This window comes from Mirounga angustirostris, unplaced genomic scaffold (genome assembly GCF_029215605.1).
Source record: "Mirounga angustirostris isolate CCGP_5_RB_7025 unplaced genomic scaffold, mMirAng1.0.hap1 SCAF_10, whole genome shotgun sequence".
NCBI classification, from domain to species: domain Eukaryota; kingdom Metazoa; phylum Chordata; class Mammalia; order Carnivora; family Phocidae; genus Mirounga; species Mirounga angustirostris.
Window position 1 is genome coordinate 55,801,472 of NW_026991718.1, and position 12,631 is coordinate 55,814,102.

General features: G+C 45.6%; 1 pseudogene; it reads left to right on the plus strand.

Moving 5' to 3' along the window:
- Window positions 1–4,552: 4,552 nt before the first annotated feature.
- Window positions 4,553–11,272, plus strand: LOC123850775 (small ribosomal subunit protein eS25-like; annotated as a pseudogene).
- The last annotated feature ends 1,359 nt before the right edge of the window (window positions 11,273–12,631 follow it).

The window sequence follows — 12,631 nt, forward strand, 5'->3', positions numbered from 1 at the left end:
AGTAGTCATAGCTGTAGTAGTAGCAGCAGTAGTAAGAATAAAGTAGTAGTAGTAGTTAGAGTAAGGAGTGGTGGAGTAAAGTAGTAGTAGCAGCAGCAGTAGTAACAATGGTCCTAGTTGTCATAGTAGTAGTAGTAGTAGTAGTTAAAGTAGTAGTAGTAGTAGAAAAAGAATCAGACAGAACTGGATTTAAATTCCTGTCTTGCTATTTAAACAATTACTGAACACTTACCTGTACCACTTACCCAAAGGGTTACTAAACCAATTAAATTGAGAGAATGTATGTAAAGTCTTCAGCAAAGTGTCTGGCACCTAAAAGGTGCCCTATCAGCCACAGTCCCTTCTCAAGGGTAGACCCTTTTCTTGGTGATCAAGCCTGGCACAAAGTCAGCAGTAAAATAAATGCTGACTGAGTTGAACTAGAATAGAACATTATAACTTTTTTAAATCAATATTTAGAAACACGGTGTGAGGTTTGGGATTTCAAGCAAGACAAGATTTAACAGGGAATGAGAGGCTGACACAACATTGAATGGTCTGTGAGAGTTGAAGTCAGGGAAGCCTACGCTCTCCACAAAGTGGAAGAACCATCACAGGTGATCTCAGCTGATCTCAGTACCAAAGAGGTGATTCCCAAGGGGATGCCAGAAGCTGCAGCAAGACTGCCCATCTGCCCTGGTAATGAGCTTTTCCCTGCGTTGCTGTTATGGCTCTCTGTTGACTCATTGAGAGAGAGAAACCAAACCTGTGAGGAAAAAAAAAAAAGGGCAGAAAACTAAATTCTGATGGAGGAGAAGGAAGGAGGAAGCTCATGGCTCAACCTATAGAACCCTGTAGGAACATTTTTTTAAATGAAAAAGAGGGGCGCCTGAGTGGCTCAGTTGGTTAAGTGTCTGCCTTCAGCTCAGGTCATGATCCTGGGATCCTGGGATAGAGCCCTGCGTCAGTCTCCCTGCTCAGCGGGGAGTCTGCTTCTCCTTCTGCCCCTCCCCCTGCTTGTGCTTGCACTTGCTCTCTCTCTGAAATAAGTAAAATCTTTAAATAAATAACAACTTTAGTTTTATATTACAAAAATGTGCCTATTGATGAGGAGAAAATCATCCACAATCTCACCAGCAAGAGAAAGCTCCTGTTAAAACCTTGGTCTTGTTTCCTTGTGAATCTTTTCCTATGCTGCATACATATGTCATATGTATTATCATATATGTAAAATATATATGTATGTGTGTTTTCTATATATGATATCCTCTTCTCATATCAATAAAGAGTCAGCCGTGACATCAGTTTTAATGGCTGAATAGAATTCCAGTGTCTGGCTAAACCATACTTTATGTAACCAGTCACCCATTGTCAGACATTTGGGTCATTTCCAAAATCTTGCTATTATAAACAGAACTGCCAGGAACTTCCTTAGAGCCATGCAGTGAACTTCTGATCCTCTTTCACAGAAGGATGAAAGAGAACAATGGGCTATTTGCAAAAGTCGACTTCAACTCCAAACCACCATCCCCTTTTCCCCACCCCTGGTGATACCCAGTCCTCCGGAGTCCAGCTGGAGAAATCCACGGTCAGGACCTTAGATTCCTGAGGATTTGCCCCACTCCCAGAAAGAGTGCCTGAGCCTTTCTGAATGCGTACAGTTAGATGTGAGGGCCCTGAACCCCGGCCAGCGCTAGCTCAAACTGGGAAGCACATGAAAGAAGTCTTGGCTCACTTTCAACTCCCTCTTCACTGTTTCCTTTCCTCGCACTCTCCAGTCTTCCCAAGAGGCAACTGCCCAGCACCCCAAACCCTTGGGTCCTACTCTCCCATCTGATCTGCGAATTTCTACAGCTGTGACAGCAGCCAGAATGGAAAGGACCACAGCTTCTGGTAATGTATACTCTTCAAGAAGCTCCCTTTAACATCTTGAGCCAACCAACATGCTTTGAACTAAACACTGCAGGGAAGCCAGGGTGGGTAAGACATTATCCCTGCCCTCAGGTGGCTTATAGTCTATAGTCTACTTCAGTTTCCTAGGGCTGCCATTACCAGTGACACAAACTTGGTGCCTTAAAACAACAGAAGTGTATTGTCTCATAGTTCTGGAGGCTACCAGTCAGAAATCAAGGTGTCAGCAGGGCTGTGCTCCCTCGGATGGTTCCAGGGGATATTCCTTTCTTGCCTCTTCTCCATGTCTTGGTGTTCCTTGGCTTGTGACTGCACCTCTGCAATCTCTGCCTCTGTCTACCCATGGCCTCCTTCTCTGCATCTCTGTGTCTCTGTGTCCAAATTTCCTTTTTTTCAAATTTCCTTCTTATGGGACACCAGTTATACTGGATTTAGGGTCTGCCCTAATTCTGTGTGATCTCATCTTGACTAATTACATCCACAAAGACCCTAATCCCAAATATGGTCACATTCTGAGGTTCTGGGTGAACATTAATTTCGGGGGGAACCCTACTCACCCCAGTTCATAGATACAATGATGAATATTTAAAAAAAAAAAAAACTACAGGCATCAAATTACTATTACAGCTTTTTTTTTAAGATTTTATTTATTTATTTATTTATTTATTTATTTATTTGAGAGAGCGAGTGAGCAAGAGAGAGAGAGCAGAGCAAGGGCAGGGGCAGAGGGAGAGGAAACAGACTCCCCGCTGAGTGGGGAGCCCGATGTGGAGCTCAATCACAGGACCCTGGGATCATGACCTGAGCTGAAGGCAGATGCTTAACTGACTGAGCCACCCAGGTGCCCCCACTATTACAGCTTTAGATCGACCAAGATGGCTAAAATATGGGAGTATGAAGTGCTTAGGGGTGCCCTACAGGCACCTCCAAGTCACCCTGTCTGGTACCTCCTACTCTGGCTATGCCTATGAACCAGCCTTGCTTCGAGCCCCCAAGGGACCCTCTAAAACTGCCTGTGGAATAAGGGATACTTCTTGAATTCTCTCCAGCTCTGCTCACAAGCCTGTTTTGTTTTGTTTTGTTTGGTTTGGTTTTGTTTGACCATAAGTTCTGGAGACAATTGTAGCAGGGAGAAGACAACGTAATGAAGAACATATAAAGGCAAAACTGCAACACCTTTTTCCCGAATTTGCTGTGCTTTTTGTACATCTGTCCCCTTTTCCTCTGCTATCTCAGGTTTAAAAAGATGAGGAGGTGCCTGAAGCAGCACTAGCCTCTTTGAATCCAGGAGCTTGCTCCGTCCTGCCTCTGTTGTGTACTGCTAACACAGCAGGACCACAGACTCCTGGTGAGACAATTAGCCAGGAGCCTTTCTCCCCAAGACCTTGGACAGCGGTCTCTGCATTTCCAGAGCTGACCTTCAGTCCTACAAGGGCAGGGCCTAGGCTGGGATTTGAGAGCCACCTATCACAACACAGGGCCCCAGGATTCTCTCCAGAGGCATTTGCCCCACAGCTAAATCCTCCCCTTAGGCAACTTTAAGGGTGACTATGTTTCTCCAGCAGCTCATAAGGATGACAGGAATAACTCAAAGCAAGTGTTTCCATGGTTTGTACCCCACTGACAGTCCCTACATGTTGTCCAGTGGAGACTCTGATCCTGTGCCCAGGCTATCTTCTGTAGGCACCTTTTACTCTTGGCCTGAGAGTTTTGTGTGGAAGTGCAGGAGAGGTCAGCCTTTGGGAGCAACCCTCAAGCAATGAGTAACAGGAGATGGTAGAAAATGCCCCAAATTTCTTGCCCTTGGGAGAAGGGGGCATAACTCTGAGTTTTGCTTCCTGCCATCTCCCAGAGGTCCCAGCAGGACTGAGCCCCAGTTGCCCCTAGTGGTAACCTATTCTTTAAAGTATTGTGGACTATGTCTCCTTTCCCCACTCCCCTTCCTGGGCTTCCTGGCATCTCTTCCCCCCAAACAAACTACTTGCACTCAAATCCATGTCTCCAGGTTGGCTTTGGGCACTCAAGACACACAGTTGCATTAGCATGAATTTCTCTGTTGGGTAATGAGCTCCACACAGACAGGCACCAAATCTTATTCCTCTCAGCACTCACCATTTGGTCCCTGCCATATACATTACCTCATCTCAGTAGAGTCCAGCACTATCATTATTTCCATTTTACAAATTAGAAAAATGAAGCTCAGAGAGCTCAAGTCACTTGTCCAGGGTCATGCAGCCTAGAAGGAGGAGCTGGGATTTGAACCAAGGTGGCCTCTCTCTGTAGCCTACACCATTAATAACTGCCATTAGCAGTGGTATTCAATAAATGTTTGTGGAAGAAACAAAGATGCTAGAAAGCAAGCTGATAAGAATTGGCACAAAGTGTTCATTATTTGGATGCTGGAGATAGGGCTCAAGACCACCTAATTTCTTGAACATATTTAAGACCCAGTAGAGATAGAAGCCATCAGAATGTCTTTCCCCAAATCTTCATGAGTCTTTTTTCTATTGATTCCAGAAGCATTTAATGATTCCTACTGTGTCCAAGACACTGGACTAGGTCCTGTGCAGGCTACAGAGAAATGTAAAGCAAATTCAAGGAGCTTTTTTGTCTGACATCTTAGTGAGCCTGCAATGAGAGCAGCTGCTCTCCGAGCTTCACTATGTGCAGGGACAACAAGAAAAAAGATCCTGGAAAGTCGCCCAAGAAAGACAAAGACCCAGTGAACAAATTTGGGACAAGGCCAAAAAGAAGACGTGGTCCAAAGGCACAGTTCGGGGCAAGCTCAATGACCTGGTCTTGTTAGACAAAGTGACATATGACAAACTCTGTAAGGAAGTTTCCAACAATAAGCTTATAACCCCAGCTGTTGTCTCTTAGAGACTGAAGATTCGGGGTTCCCTGGCCAGGAGCTCCTTAGTAAGGGATTCATTGAACCAGTTTCAAGGCACAGAGCTCAAATCATTTACACCAGAAACACCAAGGGTGGAAATGCCCCAGCTGCTGGTGAAGATGCATACACAGGTCCCACCAACTGTACGTTTTGGAAAAACAAAACTTTATTAAATCAAAAATCAATAAAGCAAATTCAAGGAGCTTACAGTCTGCTGGGGGTGAGGGAGACAAAGACAAAGGCAGAAGTAGCTGAAAAGATAAATTACAAGAATAGAGCTGCCATCAGACAGAAGTGATGCATAGCCAAGTGAGTTGAATAAAAACGTGCTAGGTTTTCAAAGATGAGGTCTGGGAGCTGGAGCAGACAGACCCAACTGGGAAGAGGCGGAACTTCAAGGACAGGTACTGGATGGCTAGAAGCAGGGACAGGGAGAGAGAATGACATGGCAAAGACACATGAGCAAAGCCACAAAGCAAGGGGATTCCAGACAATGTGCTTCATCATTCTGCCCTGCCCCCTCCTCCAAGTCAAAGCTAACTGGCGAGGAAAAGGTAATGTTTACCAGGAGCAAAACCAAGGTCTAAGAGACAACTGCTGAGGATTACAGGTACATGGTCATTCGCAACTTCTTTTCAAGCTAAGACATAAAAAAGAATACAAATCACAAACTAAAGAGGTCACCTTTCCTTCAGGTCTAAAGGCTGATTGAGTAAGTGTGACCGCCATGACTCCGGCTCCAAAACGTTGGCACCAGAGTACACTGCATAACAGCCAGTTCTCTCTGTTGTGCTTGGATCACACCGCCTGGAGTCCAGGAGTCACAGACTTTGGGGATTGACGATATTTCCCTGAAGGCTTGGCAACCAAGACCTCATTTACAGCTCCCGTTCTGGGAGAGGATTGCCGCTTTACTCACCTTCAACTTCTCCCCAGTGAGGGAGTGGGCAGGCCAAATTGGCACACAGGAGAAATGGAAAGAGCCCAGCTAAACACTCTGCACAATTTGGTAGAGATCAGGCATGGAAAGCCTTGAAGACTCTGGGCTACCATGGGCAGAACTGGCTCAAAAAGACCTCACCCTTGGTGGCTGTGTTCAGAGCTAAGAGCGCGCACTATCCTTCAACCACCCCCAAATTAACATACACTGCAAACAGCTTCAAGACCTACCACCAAGCCCCAACCAGCAGCTGCCCCCAGGCCTCTTCCAAATAGAAATTCTACAGCCACAATTCTTGCCAGCTCACATGGGGCAACTAGAGCTTCACAGCCATGGCTATAGGAAGACAAAGGCTGGATCCAGGTCCTGGGAGTTTCCAGAGAGCTTTGCCTTTTACTCAGCTAAAACCCAGCTAACACCAGCAGTTGTTGAAATGACACTGTGCAGCCAATGGGCCCGTGTTGGGGCCATATCCGTGGCTTTCCCCGTACTCGGCCACAGACCAGGCCTGGGCCAGGGTATTGATGCCCATGGGGCTGCCCTCGCCTACTAGGGGCTGAGAGCAGAAGCATAAATTCTTCCCCATTTCCCCTTCCTCACCCCCTGATGTCCCTGAGATGCATTTCATAAAGCTTCTCAAAAGGGGGCCAGTTCAATAACACATCCTTTTATTGGCTTTTCCTCCTTCTCTGTTTCACTCTCAAATAAGACGACTCTCATAGAAACATTCAGGAGAACACAGGCTCAAGCACTCAGAAACCTCAAAAGATACGACACTTGGCTTCTGAAAATGAACCCAATGGAGCACAGAAATGAGGGTTTTCCTGATCTTTGAGTATGCTTATGTTGAATATGGAACCAGTCAAGCATTAACTCTGAGAGAATTTCTCGATACATGCAGCCCAGAGAAGGAGAAAATGATCCCTTCTACCTACACGAGAGAGGCATGGCAGGTGAATTCTTTTTACTAAGTCATACTTCATTTTGTCAACTCACTAAAACCCATCTTGTGGGAGAGCCAGTGACTCACCATGTAAAAATGGGAAGAACAGTTTCATTGGAAGTGGGAGGTTTCACACACTGCTTACAAGCACACATCAGGACACAAAATGAGGTGATGTGGCTTAGCTGATGTCTTAAGTACCCTCGACTTGATACAGAGATTTTAACCAAATATAGCAAGGAGGCTTCCGTTTGAAAAGCTAGCTACCTCTCCCAAAGCAGATGATGGGTAAGAATAAGGGAGGGGACTAGGAAAGTGGAGGAGGATGGGACTGGAGTTAAAATAAACCTGAGAGAAAAGAGCCGACTTCTAAGGAGGAGGGAAAGAAAAACCTCACTTGCACCTTCTCCCATCCGTGTGCCAGTCTGACCATAATCGCTTTCAAAGTGCCATAGGAAACACCTAAAGATGTACATATCATCGGGGGGAAAGGTTGAGTTTTATTTGGGTGTGAGAACTAAGATTACAAATAGTAAAAAAGAGTAGTGTCTTGTTTTTAGACACAGATCAAAAATCATATTTTAAGTTAAGACTTTAATTGTTATGATTATAACATCATTTTTTTCTATATTAAAAAATGTGAAGACTAGAACAAAAACAATTACTTCTGAGTTTTCTGAAAGGTTATGAATCAAAAATATATACTTTTTTTTTTCTTCAGGCCCTCACCCCCAAAGGAGAGGCTGTGAACACCTCGAACATCCAGCTCCTGAGCACCTTGGAGCCTGGTTAGAGGCATGAGCTATACAAGCCCATTCCTAGGTATTTGCCCAAGAGAAATGAAGACTTAGGTTCACACAAAAACTTGTACACAAATGTTTATGCATGCTTATTTATGATCGCCCCAAACTGGGCACCACCCAAATGCCCTTCAGTTAGCAAATGGAAACGAAGTGTGGTACATCCATACAATGTAACAGGGCTCATCAATAAAAAGGAACAAACAACAGATGCATGCAGCAGCAGCAGCAGCAGAAATCTCCAATGAATTTTGCTAAGTGAAAGGAGCCAGTCTCGAAAGGCTATATGATTCCATTTATAGGTCATTCTGGAAAAGGCAAAACAGAAAACAGATCCCTGGATGCCCAGGGTTGCCGGTGAATGGAAGGAGGGGATTGACTACAAATAGGCACAAGGGAATTCTTGAGGTTAATGGAACTGCTGTATATGTTGATGTGGCGGTGGTCCTATAGCTGTACACATTTGTCAGTGCTCATAGAATTGTACGCCACTTAAAAAAGTGGATTTTACTGTACATAAATTACACCTCAATTAAAAAAAGAAAAAATTAAGAGCTGTGGAGTCCCTGACCAGGGAAAGAACTTCAGCTCTGTTACTTCCTTTTGTGTGACCTTGGACAAGTTACTTACGCTTTCTGAGCCTTGGTTTCCTCACCTGTACTTGAGGATTTAATAGTGCCTACCTCACAGGTTTGTTACAAGGATTCAACAAGTAAGTCAGTGCCTGACACCCATTCAGCATTAGATCTTATTATGAGCATCCAGCTAAGAGTCACAGCATCAGGCCCCTCCCCAGGTGGTCTTGATACATGTCTGCCCCACACTCCACCACCTGCCCTCAGCCCAGCCTGGATTCCTGGGGAGAAATTGATGCCATCCCTTGAGAACTCTGGGAAGCAATCTGGGCTGAGTTAGAGCTTGGTGTTACTGAAACGTGGCTTTGAGTCCCAACCAATAAACTGGCATCTCTAGGGGGTTTTAAATCTCTCTCCTGCAGCCACCAACTGTGCCCCTCAGCCAAGCCAATAAGCTCATAAATGCCACACCAGGTGAAAGATGTGTGTTCATTCTCCTGTGCTCCTATAGGGTTGTGATGGATCCATTCTTTATTTCCTGGCACACAGTAGACAGCCAATAAATGAATAGGATGTACCATCCCAGGGCAACTAGCTTCTGGGCGTTGTATTGGACTGTGCTAAACATTCCTTAAATGCAGGTTCTAATTTCTTTCTTTAGATACACGCCCATGTATATATGTGTATAATTCTCCTAGCTAACACTTTCTCATGCATATTAATGAAAACCTACTGTCCAACTGAATTGTTTTAAAGATCCCAAGCAGACTTTTCTATAATTAGGAAGTTTTATGAAACATTCCATTCATTATATTAAGTAACAAGATAAATCCCTTTCTAACAGATTTTCATTGATTAGGAGGAAGTTTGGGGCACGAACCATACATGCACTGTGGGCAGGATTTAATTGCTCATCCGCTCATTAACAGAGGCAATCATGCAACAAGTGTTTACGGAGCACCTCTCCTATGTTAGTGTCTGTGCCAGGGGTGCTGGGGTTCTAGGGAGGGTCACAGACCTCCTTCCCAGCGTCTGCACCTAAGTCTGCACTGTGTCACCATACAGACACCACACCTGTTGGGGCCTTAGTTTTCTCAATGGTAATGGTTAAGGCCATTTCAGACTCATTCCAGAACCAACTATCTATGACTTGGAGGTTGCATTGCAATTTCTGGTAGCAGAGACACATTTTACTGGAACTGATAATGACGTAGCTGACCTGAAGAAGAGGAAGAAGTTAAAGGAATGTCTCAGTGGTAGTGGCTAATTTACAAGTTTCTATTTCTGACTGCTTTGAAACTTCTTATGATGGAATAAAAGATGCACAGCCCCTCAAATGGGGTAGAGAAATGGAGAGAGAGCACACAAAGGCTTCAACTGACATTTGTAATGTTTTATTCCTTAAAATTAAATTCAATAGGGCTAAATGTTAACTCGGGGTGTTAGGAGTTCATGACCGTGAATTACAAGGTACTCTGCATTTTTTCATGTGTTTAAATATTTCTTGATAATTTGTTTCAAGACACACTTCCTAAGTAACAAAAACTGGTGTGAGGAATTTTTTAATCACAGAAAGGGTATTTCTGTACTTACCAGAGTAATCAATCCTTCCTTGGAAATAACACCCTGCTGCCAACCCCCTCTCTCTCTCTGTCTCCCCTCCGACTGCTGTCCGGGATCCCGCCTACCGGCTTGGATGAACAAACAGACTGACTACTTAAATCGTGACAGCTAAAAGCCCCGGGACTTCAGTTCCTTTAAATCCTTCCTACCGGCAGGTGAGCTGTGCCTCGGCACTCCTGCCCACAGTGGTGTGACTCCCTGCTGATGCGGCAGCTCTGAGCTTACTTTGCTCTAGGACAGTGCAGGAGAGAACCAGGCACCCTTGCCAGGTCCTGGAGCAATAAAGACTCTCGATTTCAAAGGAATGCGCGAGGAGCAGGGTGGATCAATCTCACTTCAAAGACTAAAAATAATCCAGTTTTGTAGATTTCTGAGTGGTCTACAGGAAAAGAGGAGGAGAGGGTAGGATCTTTCCATCGGTCCAGCTGAACTTGTGCTGGTCAGGAAAGAGTTAAGCTGGGAGCCTCCATCCCAGGTTCTCTCCAACTTATCACTAGAGCTTACCACTCATCTCTTCCATAATAAAAATGTGATTAGTAGGAACCAGGTGGGGTTCCATCCCTCCATCCCTCTGTTAAGAGGCAAGCCCCAGCAAGTGGAGATGCAAGGCAGCGCCCCTGAGCCCGTATTTTCAGCACACCTGAGCCTGGGCATTTGGCCTCTCTGGGCAGAGACCAATCTCTGGAAAGACTGTGGGGGTTGATTAAAAACGCCACCTCTTCCCCTAGATGGTTGCACAACAAAGGAGATAATAGAAAGTGCCGTTAGCCTCCTTGAAAAAATCCAACTGATGTTCCAGGCTACTTACGGTCAGATGCAAGATGCCTCCTTTAGCCAAGATGGATTCCTCTCTTCCCTGGGTTTCCTTTCCTCCTGAACTGCAAATTCTCTCAGTAAGACAAGGACTCCTTACTGCACGGGATGCTCCCCCTCCTCTACTCAAATCTGGGTGTTTGTAAACCTGTCTGAATTCTTTCTGCAACAATGACTTCCTTCACGGACAAAGGTTAGAGGCATCCAGGAAGCCCCACTCGGTGGCTGGCACTGGGGAATGTTAGACCTTGACAGAGATTCTTTGCTGGACCAAACTTCAGTCAGGCTCCTGAAACTTCTCCTAGGCCCATCTGTCCACTTCCTTGTAAAAACCCCGTTTTAGCAAAACCCCTGCTAAGTCAGTTTGACCAGAAACACGCCCCCACCCCACCCCAGTATTTGCTCACCTCCCTCAGGTTCCTCATCCTCCACTAACCCCAAGTGATGTCTGTCTCCCTGGCCGGCCTTCAGCAAGAATCTTGGGACCTGGGGTTAGCCAGATGCCCCCTTACCTGATGTTTCCTCTTAGTAACTTTCCACCCACTGACCCCACCCACCTCCTGGGCTACGAATTCCCACTTGGCCATGCTGTGTTCCGAGTTGAGCCCAATTCCCCCTACTGTACAACCCCACTGCGGTCGTCCTCAATAAAGTCTGCCTTACTGTTTTTAACAAGTGTCATTGAGTTTTTTCGCTTTTTCTTTAATAGCCTCCTCCTGGGTCTCTGGACTGGGCATCCTTCTTGGGAGCAGTAAACAAGGCATGAGGTTCTGCTCCACTGGATCCACAGAGTAAACAAGCCAGTTCCCTACAAACTAGTTGCTCTTCAGTGCAAAGACGTGTGTGGAATGTGGCTCCACTAATTCATCCTTCACCACGGAAATCTCACTCAGCAGGGCATGTAGCTGTCACAGAGCCAATTTTTCTTTTCTTGGTGAATATGCACCCTCTCCCCCCCCTCCACTCCACATTGGATTTAAAGGTATATCAAGGATCCCTCTCCTCTCAATCCAGGTGTTATTACTTAGTAATAAGTAATAACAGGCCCTCATACACTGCAGAAACTTCAGCTTTTGCAGAGGGACAGATGTAAATAAGGGCAGTCCCATGCAGCTTCCGAAGGAGGTAAGAAGGCCAAGAGGTGGACTTGCAAAATTGTTCAGGTCCTGCTCCCTAAAATCCTAAAATGCGTGGGGCGCCTAGGTGGCTCAGTCATTAAGTGTCTGCCTTCAGCTGAGGTCATGATCACAGGGTCCTGGGATGGAGCCCCGCATCAGGCTCTCTGCTTGGTGGGAAGCCTGCTTCTCCCTCTCCCTCTACCCCTGCTTGTGTTCCCTCTCTCGCTATGTCTCTCTCTGTCAAATAAATAAATAAAAGTCTAAAAAATAATAAAAAATAAATCCTAAAATGCACTTCTTCGAATTACTTGTAAGAACGAATATAAACAGTTAATGTCTTTTAAGGCATTATTCTCTGCCAGGCCCTGTGCTCAGCCTTTAAAAAGATCATCTCATTTTCTCCCTGCATTTACAGGGGCAGGGACTAAAGCTTTAACAGGGTCATGAAATGTTCCCCTCTCACGCAGCTGGTAAGAGGTGGAGCTGGGATTTGAACTCCGATCTGTCTCACTCCATGTGCAGAGCTCCTAACCCTGATCTCTAGAAGGACCCTTGTTGAGATGCCCAATGGTCTAGTGTGGCAAGTGTATAGAGAATAGACATTGGAAGACACGTTCTTGAGCCTCTTGGCCACCTAACTTTTCGTGTGATTGTGAGGAAGAGTACAGTCTCTCCGGGTGTCAGAGTCACAAAAAGGAAATAATGGTATGAGGTCGGCCTCCTTCTCAAGAGTGGTTGGACAGGTTTGACTGCTAATCTCTAGAGGGAGGCAGAAAGGAGATAAGCAAGCTCACAAGAGGAAGTTACCAAGATTCCTCAGCCGTGCTTCTTAGAAAGTATGCCTTCTCCCCACTGAGCTCTCCCTCTCTAGCTGGTATCTGGAACACATACCCTGCCCCCAGTCTTCCAGGGTTTCAGCAGCTACCAGGGAGTCTGGAAAACAACAAACACAAAGGGCCGCTTTTGGTGCCCAGGTCTCAAAGGCTTCATTTACATCTCGTGTTTACACAGGATGGTTTAGGGTCTGGCAACTGAG